Here is a 15450-nt window from a genome sequence, read left to right on the forward strand (position 1 = left end):
ATTTAATTTGTAAAAAGTTTTTTTTTTTACAATTCACACATAATTATAAACAATTTATAATGCTCATCAGCTGCTGATTTACATTAAAATAATACAATTTAAACTTTTTAAAAAGAAATGTTTTAATAGAAATATATTTTATTTATTTTATTTTATTTTATTTTTGAATACTGTAAAATTGATTAAATATTTATCATCAATTTTATGTAATTTGTAACATTATAATAGTCTCTGAGTTTTCTTTAAATGCTCATGAGTTGCTGGTATACAGTGGTGTGAAAAAGTGTTGGCCCCCGTCCTGATTTCTTATTTTTTTGCATGTTTGTCACACTTTAATGGAAAAATACATTAATAATAATACATCTTTAAACTATTTTTAAAATATATATCTTTAAAAATGTTGTAAAAACAGTTTTATTATTATTATTATTCACTTTATACAAATTTTCCCCATTTTGGCAAAAGAAATGACTCAAAATCATTATTAGTCTTTCACATAAATCACTCGCAATCCTCTAAAATGGCCTCTTCCCTTTGCTTCAGTATCTCTGCTTCATGTTTGTTTTTTTTTAATCAGTCTCTCCACACTCTTACTGGCCAGGCGTTTGACTTGAAAGGCCGGCTGATGGTATACCAGAACCCTCTGCTCCTCCGGATGACCAGCCCTCTGTCCTGGCTGAGCGCTGCGCTGCTCACAAATGTCACTCGTACACACAGTCTGCCAACTCTCTCATTAGCAAACATGACCTGGCTTCCATCACATGACAAACAACCCTGCGGGTCAGCGACCCCTTGCTAAAGATCTCCCACCTGCTCCGTCGTGAACAGACCTACTGTGTGCACAAGTAAAGATTATATGATTCAAGCTGTTGTTTACATCTACAGCATCTTTTTACTGTAATTTTTGTTCTCTGTAAAAAAAATTATGTGAAATTACATGGTACCTAAAGTTGTATTACAGTGTCCATAATTAAAGACTTAATAAAATCATTTGACGAGTGCAGTTTGTTAATGTATTTCCAGTTGAAACAGGAAGTTTGGGTGGGACATACTGAATTAAAAATAAATAAATAAAAACAGACAATAGGCTTTAGTTACAACATAAATTATTCAAGACTTGTGGCTAGTGGCAGGTGGTAATTATGGGGAGGGACATTGTCTTTCTACAGAGAATCCGATTGGACAAAAATCCATCTAGTGCAGGATGAGTCACCAGTATCATGTGACCTGTTTTCTTGGAAAATAGAAATTATGTAAAAATATGTAAATTTGCTAAAAGTATTTAAAGTGCAAATGTTACAGCATTCTGGCTTCAAATCTAACAGACACGGAATAACAGGCACAAAATAACAAAACTCAGATTTGGATATCATGGGGGCCTTTAATGCTCACAAACACCAAATAAGAGTAAAAATAATAACTTTAGAAACTAACAAAATACATGGTTTTAGACCTTATATTGTAAGAATGATCATCTAAACCTCACTAACACTGATGACTAATGATTCAAGGACATACAGTTATCCACAAAATATTTTTAGTAAATTTCAACTCAATAGAAAATTTACCAGATATTTATCTTATTAATGATGTTGCGAGTAACATAATCACTTGCACTATTTGTCACAAATATGCAAGGTAAAAATGAAATGCACACACACACACACACACACACACACACACACACTTATATATAATAAATTACATGTATATAGGCTATTTTAAAAGTAGTATTTCATATACTCAATATGCCAAAGATTTAAATCATTTTAAATCAGCAGCAAAACTCTTTCTATATACACTTACACTTTTCTCCAATTCCAAACATCTGCTTGAAATCGCTGTGAATTTATGACTGTTTTTGCTTTCACTTCCATAATAAACAGTAAACGTGCAAATGGAGCATTCATTTTAATTAGCGAAAGTTTACATGCAGCATGATTTATGTTTCAGTTTAACATCACCATCAACTGCTCTCTTGACTGTTTGCTGTTTCAAATTACCAGAGCTGGCAGGCAGTTCAGAGCAGCTGTCTCTCTGTGTGTGTTTGTCTATGACTAATACCACAGATACAAACAGCAGTGCAGTGGAAGCATTTTTCTTCCGCGCTCCCTGCATTATGAGGCCCCTTCACCAATTCAAGAGTCTAATCTAATTTCCCTCAGACTTGTAGAGCATGAACAAGCTGCTGTGACGCTTGGCATCTGAAGACGGTCTGCGACAAAGGCGCTGAGAATAAACATGAACGAGCGTGCCTGGATGTCTTGTGATCAGCGGTCATTGATCTATGTGTTCCTGGTATGAAAGCAGCTGAAAGTTTCCTTGAAAAGTTTTCTTCTAGTGGAGAACAAAACACTGTCTAGCGGCCTCTAGAGGTCAAGAAATTCACTACAACCTTCAGAAGAAACTGGGGGGTGGGGGGGGGGAGAAAAAAAAAAAGATATGAACATTCTGATTACATGTCTCAATCAATTTACCACGCAATTCGCTTCCAACATGGATTCTATACAGATGCGGTGAGACCATATGAATTTAAGAGCAGGATGAAAGAATACTACGATCAATTTCTCAGATACCCACAAGCTATTTCCTTTGTCTTTTACCATGATAGATCCATATACAAGCACACCTGAGACAGATGATATTCCATGCCACAGCACCCAATATTCCCATTTAAGTTAAAAAAGCAATATAGGTTTGCTCATATGACACGATTTGATATTTGCTCAGAGCATGCAACTTAGCCCTGAACTTCTCATGCCTCGTCTCCACAGGTTGGAGATTTAAAAGAGTTCCCTTCTGCACCCATTGCCATAGTAACAAAATCTACCCCAATTTCAGCTCAAACACTCCCCCGCTTAGAAAGGTTTAGATATCCTCTAATAAGGTCAGATGTGGAGAATACGAATATTTGCTCTCATATTTCTCATATTTATCTCCGGCAGAGACCCTGCTTTATAAGTGCGACAGGCCTGTGACTGGGGACGGAATCAGTCCGTTAATAGATGAAGTGCAGCTGGAAAAAAGATCCTTTACGGCCCGGTATGTTATATCACTGCTAATGGCTTCTGCCCTGATGGCAAACGAAATTAAGAGTACATTAATTAGGTGCATTCATTAAATGAACTAGGCAACTCTGGAGTCTGCTCATAGAAGTACTATTCAGCCAGTCATTAATTCAGATGTAGTTACTTTATGACGTCTAAATCATGTCTTTACTCATTGTTCCTTTCTTAAGTCTGAACACATAAATGACTTCATTATAAAATCAAAATCAAATTTGCGTGGAGACAAACAGCAGGTTCTTGATTCCCAAAAGAACAAATATGACTCATTAAATGTGGTAAGAACTGTGACTCCTGGCTCAAAAACACTGAGGATTCATTATTACTGCAACCAAAAATAAGAAAATAAAGCTACAACACATGATGCTTCAAACAGTGGCTCTGGATGCAATCTTCCAATAAAATATTTATATATTTACTAACAAACGAAATGCGCATCAGTGGAAGCGATTAAAGATTATGTGCAACATATCAAAGAGCTTTGTTTTTAACTCATTTTACATGAGGCTATTATGCAAAACAATACAGAGCAGCAAATATTTCTACATCTCTAGGGGCTGACAACACCAGTTTCCCAAGTTCGGTCCTAACTTCCAAAGTGATATAAAGTATTTCGAAATGTATGCAGAGAGTACATGTGAGGGGGCTTTCCTGGACAGCAGGGAAGCAGTTGAGTATCTGGATTAAAAATGCAGGGGTTCGGAACTAAGGATAAATCCTAGAACTCTGTGATTGTGAAGATAGCATGAAAAAAAGATGAGGGAGCTCTGGGACTTTTCACTGTTCACTGCATTAGTGGGGATTTTTCACTGGTGTTTTCAACAGGTTACATACTTAAGTGTGAACAGTAAGTGGTGACAAGCAACCCTCTTTATGAGCAAATCTTTTAATCGTTCATGCAATGATACGCCAAAACACTAGAGCCCGACCGATATGGTTTTTTTGGGGCCGATACCGATACCGATATTAGGGAGTTAAAAAAAAAAGCCCGATACCGATATATCGGCCGATATTCTTTGTGTATATTATAGTACAGTACCAGTCAAAAGTTTGGACACTTTCCCATTCGTGTGTCCAAACATTTGACTGGTACTATATATAGAATACAGTATATACATAAACAGAATATATATACATAAACACATTTTTTGCAATGATCACTCAAATGTGGTGATCAAACACTTATAATGGCATTTCAAGCATTTTATCTGCATTATATGTTTATGTTAATTTTTATCTGCATATCGGCGGCATATCGGCGGCATATTCACCGATACCGATATATCGGCGGCAGGCTCATATCGGCCAATAATATCGGCAAAATGATAGATCGGTCGGGCTCTACAAAACACTGATTCATTGAGGAACGAAACAAGCAACTTTGAATGAAACATTCACTCAGTTGATTAATTAAAAACGGGTTCATTCTGGAACGAAAGCATCATTAAATAATACAGTCAAACACTTCATTCAAAACACTGATTTATTCAAAAACAATTTTTTTTTGTATCATTTAGATACTAGATTTTTATTTACCATTTTGAATGTAATCATTTTAGGTTTTACATTCTTTTCAGTTTTCATTTTAATGTTACTTACAGTTTTAGTAAATTTGATGTGTTTTTGTCATTTTTATTAGTTTTTCAGGGTTTCTGCAGACTTGAACAAGTTAACTTTAAGACTTTTTAAGACCTTTTTAATACCACCTTATATGAAATTTAAGACCTAAACCTGTAATGGAAATACACATTTTATTCCATACATATATGTAATATTTAATGTGTATAAATTAAAAAGAAAACAAAATATCAATGCTGTAATAAATGGTATTTATTACTATGATATACAGTGAACTTTTCATGTCAGCAGACAATATTCCATACAAAATATCCCTGCAAAATAACTGCATCACTGAGATTTTTGGTGGAGTAAACAATTTATTCTGAAGCAATATTTTCATCAGTGTTCTATCCCGATACCGATACCAGTATCGGTATCGGTGCATCCCTAGCTGAAATAAAATAATCTGAAGGTTTTTTATATTTTATTATAGATCAGTAGGGCTGGGTAAAAAATATTGATATCTCGATTTTAATCGATTCTCATTTTTACGGAGCAATTTCTTAACTCCCTAGAATCGATTAGCCTAGCCTGTTTTCAGTTAATGGATGGAACATTGAAGGGCACCTCCCTATCCAATAAATCGCAATAAGCATTGTGCTTTAGTACTTTTAATATGAAACGAAGTCTCAGATTTCAAATTATGTTCGTTGTATTGCAGTATTCAAACAATAAATGCCATTTTGGCGCTGTTTAATATGGAGTGACAGATCGCTGTAGCGCCTCAGTTCAATAAAAGCGGCAGTGCGTAGCACACGTGAACTGATCATCTCCTCCACATACCAGTTTCAGCACAAAATAAATATGACTCAACAGCTGAAGGGAAGTATAAAAGAAATAGTACAACTTTACAATCCGTATCCTGTCTCATGTAATCGCTCAGTGTTTCAGTCGCGCAAAGACGTGAATATAACGGCTTGTATGTCACATAACGTCACATTTACCTCAGAAAAACATATTCGGTGACCATAAAACTCATCAGTCAGCTAGAAAAATAAACTGTAGAGAGGGGCATTTTGCTAAATGTATGCACCATATAATATATTCATTATAATTTTCACTGTTCTTCAATGTTTAATTTATATTTATGACAGCCAAATGTTTATATTAAAAAAAAACGAATTGAAGTAGAAATATTATTATGTAGGCATAATTGTAACTTTTTATTATTAAAAACATTAAGTGTAATTTAAACAGTTGTATAGCCTAAAAAAATCAGTCAGTTTTATTAACCTTCAATATTATAGTCATGTAGTACTGACTCATGTACATTTTACAGCATTAGTTAAGAATTTTTTTTCCTTGAGAAAATTTGGCATGTGTACCTGATATATATCCAAAATAATCGATATTGAATCAAATCGAATCGAATCACAAGCTTGTGAATGAGAATCGAATTGAATCGTGAAATTTGTGTCGAAACCCAGACCTGTAGATCAGTTGACTTTAACTTTATTTCAAGTAATGCAAATTTTATGTGACAGCCATAAACTGTCCAAAAACTATTCATTTTGAACATATAAATTGATTTGTAATCTACCAACAACAAAAAATCCTTCTGAGAAATGTTTTTCCTCACAAGGATACTTGTGCTGTGTTTCCTTATATTACATGGCACTTAACGACATTTTGTTATACAATAATAAATTCATATGTTTTTAAGTGTGGCTTAAGTGCGCAAACACTTCAAAATTCTTCATTATGAACAGTATTCATGATTCGTAATCTTTACTTGAAAAGGGTGCTTTTTCTTTCAAATATATTCATATATATTTTAAGTTCAGTGTGGCTTAAGTGTTCAAATATTTGCTGGCTTCACTTTACATTAAATATACATTTAGAAAATGTGGATGATAGATTAATAGCAGCACTACAGAACAGCTTAATTTGTGAGGTTAGAAAGGTTGAAAGAAAGGACATGGACGGCATCTGTTTTGTTAAATGATTTGTCCTCCCAATCATGATCATTTTATGCGACGAGCACAGGAATATTCATGGCAGGGAGGCAATGAAGGGCCCTTCTGTCTTTCATTACATGCACAACAATGAATTCATTGGAATTATCATGGAAGCATGACCTTCACTTTCACCCCTGTGTTCATTACTGGCAGTGGCAGGGCCCATGCTCTGAGATTATTTCACACTGTATAAGAGTGTAAGCCAGAGTGGAGCGCACAGACCCCATCAAGAGGTGGCGGGCTGCGGAAAATGAATATGAAATGCAAAGGCAATTTCCTTTTGGCCAGATGACTTGGTATTCCTGACCAACGTTAGGAGATCAAAAATCCTATTAGCACACTCTAATAACAGCCCGGTATGCATGAGAGGGAGGGGTTGACATTCTGCCAAAGTTCTTTTTACAAAAGGAAAGTATTGCAACGGTATATATTTGCTCTAAATGTTTATCTGTTCCCTCATAGAAAGGTACAGCCAGCATTTTTGCGAAAAAGGGAGCTTTTTCCAGAATATTGACAATAAAATTCTTGTCTGAGCTTGAGAGTCGATATTAATTTAATACGGCATTGGTTCAGGGTGCTAATTATGAGGGGGGGGGGGGGGGGTGGGGTTTGAACCCCCTAAAGAAGGCTTAATCCCCCCTGATGGACGTCAAAACTAGGGGGGGATCAGATAGAAAGTAGGCTAGCCTATGCATAATATGGAGATTTACTTGTAAATATTCATATGTATTTCTATAGCTCTGACTGATTTTAAAAATGTAATTTTGGCAGCCCCTGAAATGGGTCGGTCTGACATTACCTGAGTGGTTGAAGTATACGTTACAGCACTCATTCAAAGACATGCATTTATTGCTTGGACGGAGCAAGAACACCTGTCCTGAAATGCATGTGCAAATTCAGTCAAGAGAAAGTTTACCCTCTTCAACTTAATGCTGTAGAACTGAATTTACGGAGTAAACTATTTGCTAAAATAACCACAACATTAATAGCAACGCTAAAATACAAGCGTGTGGTAATGTTAGACAGCTGCGCATGAAAGTTGCACGTGTTCCTATAACAAACACTGCGTGTTTTCTTTCATAATCATCATTGGCGTTTAGAAAGACAAAAATAGGTTACATAAAAGTTTTTACCTACAGTAAAAATGAAGATAAGGTGTGAATAATTACATTTTATAAGACATTATGATCCGCACTCACGAGAACAATCTTCTTTTTTCTTTTATTTTACATTCGAATCGATTGAATGAATGACTGAATTTTAAGTTACTTTAAGTCACTTATTAAGACAGGGAGCACCACCTACTGGCACTTTTAGTTTTACATTTAGAGTATTGTTTCTTTTTAAAAATAATTTTATATTTCACTAGCCTATTTTATTTGTATTTTTGTATGTTGAATTCAAATATTTATTTCTAAAGCAACTTTTTTTGTAATGTCTATGCCGTGTTTTTTTTAATTAACAAAATAATTATTATCTTTAATAACAACTTTATCTTTAATTAATCGGCACATGATGTGCATGCTAATTAATTAATCTTATTAATTTGAGATTATTTTGATTAACTGATTGGCACATTATGTAATTAATTAGATTTTTTTTTTTAAAACAATCACTTGACAGCCCTATTTAAAACATAAGAAATACTGTACATTATTGTAGGCAAGTAACTCAACAGATTGACGCACCAAAATAAAAAGGTCAAGTAACGCAAGAGCGCAGTGCAAACGACATTGTTCAATAATTACATTTTAGACACATTGTCAGTAATTTCGCCAACAAAAATAAGGAGAACTGTTGTGCCGTAATGATGCGGTTAAGACAGCTGACTCCACTTTGATCTCTCTCTCTCTCTCTCTCTCTCTCTCTCTCTCTCTCCATGGTGGTGGGAAACTAGCCTATTTTATTTGTATTTTTGTATGTTGAATTCAAATATTTATTTCTAAAGCAACTTTTTTTGTAATGTCTATGCAGTGTTTTTTTTAATTAACAAAATAATTATTATCTTTAATAACAACTTTATCTTTAATTAATCGGCACATGATGTGCATGCTAATTAATTAATCTTATTAATTTGAGATTATTTTGATTAACTGATTGGCACATTATGTAATTAATTAGATTTTTTTTTTAAGAGAAAGGAAAACTTGAAATCGCATCATATGACCCCTTTAATTTAACATTGTTCTTTTCTTACTGCCGAGATCACAAGTTTACCGTAAGATGTGCTACATCGTGAGTGGAAAAATAAGACCAAGTGCACACAAGACAACACGTTGTTGAAATTTATGCAACTAGTCATAGCATGCCTCACAAGAGTATTTGTGATGTGCACACACTGTAAACTCGCTGTGATCTGGGGTTTTTTTGCAGATAATTGCAGATTTAAAATAAGAAAGAATCACAACTTTTTCTCACAATTCAGAGAAAAAAGTGAGAATTGCGAAATATAAACAAACTCCATATTTTGAATTTTTTTCTTGTAATTCCAAGTTTATATATCAAAATTCTGACTTTTTTTTCCTGTGAATTCTGACTTTACATCTCACAATTCTGCTTTGTTTCTGCTATTGAATAAAAAAATTAAAAAAGTTAATTTTGACTTGCAATCTTAGTAATCTTGGATCTTACAATCCAGACTTTTTCCCCCTCACAAATTGCAAGTGTTCATCTCACTATTCAGACTTTTCTTTTCAGAATTGCAAAAAATAAAACTCAGAATTGTGAGATGAAGTGTCACTATTACCATTTTATTTTTTTTTATACCATGGCAGAAATAAGTTTCCAAATTAAACCAGTAATTCAACCAAAAATGAAAATTCGGTCATGATTTACATATCTTCAAGTCATTCCAAACCTGTATGACATTATTCTGTGGAACACAAGAGGATATAGTTTGACAAATGTCTCAGTGGACAACTCTGTCAATGAAAGTCCAATGTTGTTTTGGACCCTACTGACTTTGGTTGTATTGAAAAAACAGAAATATTCGTCTAAATTCTTCTTATGTGTTCCACAATGTCTTGAAAGGAGTAAATGGTGATTGGATTTTCATTTAAACTGTCTCTTTAAATCATAAAAGGCCAACAAGCTTTAGATTTTGTAGTGTGTGCTTGGTAACAGGAAAGTGTGTTTTGGTCATCTTAGTGGACCTACTAATAAACTAGCATCCATAATGACATTAATTGGTAATATATTTTGCTCTACAGGCTGATAGCAGCAATATATACCTCTCTTATGTAGACAGATATTGATTCTCAAAGGGGAGAAACTGCGTCACTGCAGGAGAAGAAGCTGCTGATGAAGTTGTCCTGGATTATCCCATCCTGCCCCTTTTGTCTGGTGAAGACAAAGTGCACAGATATACTGCCAAGTGATAAACAGACTGGCTGTTTGCAAAAGTCTCAAGTAGTGTGATCATCTGCATTACCAGTTAAACTAAGGCAGGAAGCTGTGAATGCCTCCGGGCAAACAGTGGCAGTGCTAGACTGAAAGACAATTCAGATTCATTTTGTGCACATAATCAATGCTCTTATGCAATTGACTGATATCGGTCATTCAATGCAACAGGTGATGCTGCATGTTTGATAGGATGATATTAAAGTACATTTTAAACTTAAATAAAAGAGGAGACTTCTCTTTAGTTTGATGATCTCATTAAAAAGTTTTTATTTATTCATTTATTTTTAATACATGGTAAAAGTAATTACTATAAATGCAACTTTAAAGTCACACATTGACATTAATTTTATTAATTAAACACAATAACAAGGAGGACTTGGAACCACCCAGGAAGGTACAGGCCAAAAAAAAAAAAAAACATCCTTGTGATAAGAGAAAAAGAAAAATTCAGCTTTACCATCACGGGAATAAATTGCATTTTAAAACATATTAAATAAATGTCTATAATTAAAACAAATTTATGGCACCTTTTTTTGTAGAGCAACCCTGTACTAATGATTTAGGTCATGCGATCCTCTGTGAAATAATACTGATTCTCTGCTTGAAACCATATTAGGGGTGCAAAGGTACACATAACCGTACTGAAAAGTTTTAGTATGGGTCTTACCCAAAACGCACGTTAACCATGTTTACCAAACCGTCATTTTTGTATACTGTTACACCCCTAAACCATATGCAATCAAATCTCTTAATTTCTCTGAAGTATTACAGCAATCTGGGTTCAAGACTGATACTGTACATGTAACTGATTTAGCACCGTTAACAGTCTGTGTGTGAGAAACATACACTTCCCTTGTTGGAGGTGGTAATCAAGGTGCTAACGACAAACTTTCGTAACATGAAATGTAAGCGAAGCCGCTGAGGAAAACACGTTGTCGTCAGTATTTTTAGGTGTTTTTCATTTCCTAGTGCTAATTGCAATTTTTGCAACTCTGTGAGCAGTAAAATTTCCCTCAAAACCCACAGAGTTACCATTTTAAAGATACAGCAAATGGCATCCAATTAAAACACCAGCACAATAAGGTTGTTATTACAGAATCGCTTCAAAAGGAAGTCATTAAATTAAATCTGGTAAATGTCACTTTACATGTACGCTAAAGCACAAATCTCTGAATTAGTTATGTTCTAATGGCATTGTGGTGAAGTGCTCCGAGGCAAAACGAGATTTTAAAGACATGTAAATCAGGATTATGAGATAACCATGTTTTTCTCGTTTTCTGTGGATCGTCATATCACGTGGTGATTTGATGATAAATCTGCCAAATTACCATGAAGTGTCGAAGCAATACCAATCACATTATCTCCCTCATATTACGTTCATGACATACAAAAGCGGTGAACCCAGGGGCAGTCATTAACCATTATACGGCCATTCATCATTCTGAATTTGCATTGACCAAACGGGTTACAAATGTTCTCTGTGTGTGCATGCAAAGCATTAACCTTCTCCTTGGCTCCTTCCTCATCCTCAACGGCCTTAGTAAAATGGCAACTTCACAAGCCGTAATGATGTCACTGAAGTATCACTTGTCATTTGTAAGTGATGGCAAGCAGAGTCCCCATACAGTTCAAAGAAGATTGATGATTTCAGCACTACTGCAGCAATGCTAAAGGTCACACCAAACAATAAGGTCTGCACCATAGCATTATATAAAAAAGGTTTCTATATGGTTTTATATATTTAATTTAAAAAATATTTAATTTTATATATTTAATAATAATAATAATAAAAATAATAATCAAATGTTTGGGGTTGGTAAGATTTTTTTAAATGTTTTTGAAAGTCTTTTATGCTCACCAAGGCGGCATTTCTTTGATCAATAATACAGTAAAAACACTAATATTGTGAAATATTTTTCAATTTTAATGTATTTTTAAATGTATTTTATTTCCGGCAGTCATTACTCCAGTCTTCAGTATCACATGATCCTTAAGAAATCATTATCATTCTTATTTGGTGCTCAAGAGCATTTCTTATTATCAAAATATACTATTATTAGGGCTGGACCAGAATATTCGATTATTCGAATATTCGTTCGGTGGGTTGGCATTCGATTTTCAATTTTGAGATTCGAATATTTTTATTTTTTATTTTTTATGAACACCTGGCATTCCCCGCAAAACGGTTCTCATTCGCGCTTGAATATGAATCGCCCATGATTGAACGTCATGATTCATTTCATCTGGAAGAGAAGAATATTCGAAATATTCGTTCGGTTGGTTGGCATTCGATTTTCAATTTTGAGATTCGAATATTTTTATTTTTTATTTTTTCTGAACACCTGGCATTCCCCGCAAAACGGTTCTCATTCGCGCTTGAATATGAATCGCCCATGATTGAACGTCATGATTCATTTCATCTGGAAGAGAAGACAAAAATGCAGAAGACCTCAGCTGTGTGGGAGCACTTTAAATTGAGTGAGGACAAGACAAAGGCAGTGTGCCAAATACGCGATTTGAAACTGGCTTACCACAACAGCACATCAAGTTTGAAAAATCACCTGAGTTCTGTAAGTAGTACGCCTATAGTATATTGTTGGTGTAAATAAAACGAGCTGCTTTTATCCACCATGTTAATCAGTAATTTTACACATGATAAAAACGTGGACTTAATTTGCTTAGAAAATACTTGCGAATATGGCAGTGATAAAAAAAAATACTGAAAAAAAGAAAAAGAAAAAAGCCCAGCTTAATAATAATTTGTCTATATTAAAAGTATTGCTCTTAACAGACCTGTGTGTTTTGTATCACTAGTGCAGTGTCCGTTCTTGGAGCATATAAGCCCTGCCCGCGCGAGGCGTGCCGCTTTCGGCTCGCGCTGTTCTGTAGTTTATTAAAAGTTTAGTAATTCTGAACGTGTCGCGTGTCCATATTGCACCAAAATGCGACACTGCACTTCCTTGGGTCCGCAGCAACAGGACGCGACAGTTGTCGTGTCGCGCTGCACCGCAACAGCTAAAGTCTGTCTACACTGGACGCGAAAAAAGCGACCGTTGAAAAACATTTTAAATTTGTGTCAGTACGTCATAAATAGAATGCAGCAGCAGTTTACTGTCGGGAATTTGTCACGCCGTGTGCCTCCAGTGTAGACAATAATAGGTTCTATTGTATTTTGTCGCGGCGCTGCATCCGGTGTAGACACGGTGTTGAGAGAAGAATATGTTCAGCCCCCTCCCTCCGAAGCTTCAAATATTCAGTGTTGATTACTACCGAAGCTCAAAAAATGGTATTCGGACCAGCCCTAACTATTATGTGCCCTATTTATGAAAAGTTCCATATCGATATAGTCCATGATGAAATACATAAAAAACTGATAGTGATATTCTGTCAGACATTTACATGAGGTCAACAGAATCAAGTATTTGCATCACTTAACAAAATCACTTAATTCAGCTAGAAGTGGATCTAAAAAAAAAAAGCACAAAGCATAGAAAGTCAGTGAGCTGTTCATGGCTCTTTCTTGTCTTCGTAAGAAGCGTCTCTTCACTGGGGTTTAAAGCAGTAACTTTAATTCATGTAGGCCGTCTGTGACTCAGCTCTCTCATAATGGTTAAAGCACACATCTTCCCAGCCATTGGTCCATCGGTCCTTGCTTCATTACCTCTGTCTAAGCCTTATTTCATCTCAGATATCTCCATTTTGACACTGCAAATACAGCCAGTGTTTGGAGAGTTGGGAAACTTACAGCTCTAAACAGAAGTAAGACACCAAATGCAATCCAAGGCAGATGGTAATGTCATGTTAAACATCTGGCTAACACTTGCCTTCGGGATTTTCATAATATCATATGTACATATGTTGCATACTCTAGTTCAGCAATAAAATAAAAAGGTAGCTTGTTCATCTCATGAAAGTAATGTGCTAAAAAAGTTCATACAGCAGAGTCAGAAAAAAAACTTGTGATTTTTTTCTAAAAAATAATCCAATTAATCAAGGATTACATTATCAGCATAATATAAAAAATATACAGAGGTGCATCTCAATAAATTAGAATGTCGTGGAAAAGTTCATTTCAGTAATTCAACATAAAAAACTAACATGAATTTCAGAATTACTCAATGCCACATAACTGCTTACACTTGATAGTAATCTAGAAATGCTATAGAATTCTAAAAAAAATGTTTAATTCTATTCTATTTCTAATTGTTATATAATTATTTATTCTAATTATTCTATTTCTAATTCTTTTTATAACTTTTTTTAATTCTAAAACCTTGTTTTTTCCCTCCATTTAAATTGTTCAAGTAATGCTATTCTAATGATCACATTGATCAATAGCAATTATTTAATTAAAATTAAATAAAACTAAAATTAAATATTTAAGCATTTAATTTCATAATTTGCCAATAAACCACAAGGACTGCAGGTATCCTTAGTTCCAACCATGAGCATATGAGTAATTTTACTAGTGTCGCGGGAACTATTTCTATCAGCGGCAATAAATGAGAAGACGCAGTCAATCAATGGAGGGAATCTCATCAGATATAAAAAGCAATTAAAAGTACCTGGGTCGTTTTGAGTGAGTGAATGCTCCTGAATTTTAATGCCTCATCATGGACACCCCTAATAATAACAGTACAATACAACAAAAGCGGGGTGCAATCAGCTTCTTTTTCCCCCCCCCAATACAATTTAGCTTTGTCATCCTTTCCTTGACACAGATTGTGTCATTTGTTTACTCAGCGGCTTTCAATCTAAAACTTACTCTGTGTGAACTCTATCCAAATGTAAAGTTCATATTAGGGATGTTCATTTTAACCGGTTAACCGACCGTAAGAATTTTGACCGATTAATACAATCGGTTAAACGGTTTAAAAAGTCATTTCATTATTTTTTCAGTAATTTATCAAAATATTTAAAAAGGTTTGCTGCATGGTTAAAATACGCTACGCGTTTTAAAAAATTTGTTTTTAGGGGGAGAAAAACATAAGTCGCGTAGGCCTATAAGTCGCATTTTATTATTTCATTCAGAAATAGGCCTAATGCCGACGCGAAATGTTTACAAACATTATAATAAACACTGTAAACAAATCCTTTCAATTAACAGTATTTAGAAAAGAACAATTAAAAATATAAGAAGCTATATCAATATAAACGACAAGCCAAAACGAATTAATTTAGGCTAAAACGAAACTGAAACCAATGTTGGGTCTCTCATTCCACACAAAATCAAATGTTTCCGTATTCGCGGTGTATTTGAATGGCAAATTATTATTTATTATGTACTTCACTCGCGTTCCAATATCCCCGTTAAACAAAATGTTTTGCATAACATCACGGCGGTACTGTGATAACACTTAACGGCACAGATTTTACTACATATTTAAACTGAGCAGTGTGTTTTT

The sequence above is a fragment of the Sinocyclocheilus anshuiensis genome, unplaced genomic scaffold (genome assembly GCF_001515605.1).
Source record: "Sinocyclocheilus anshuiensis isolate Anshui unplaced genomic scaffold, SAMN03320099.WGS_v1.1 scaffold1143, whole genome shotgun sequence".
In the NCBI taxonomy this organism is placed as follows: Eukaryota; Metazoa; Chordata; class Actinopteri; order Cypriniformes; family Cyprinidae; genus Sinocyclocheilus; species Sinocyclocheilus anshuiensis.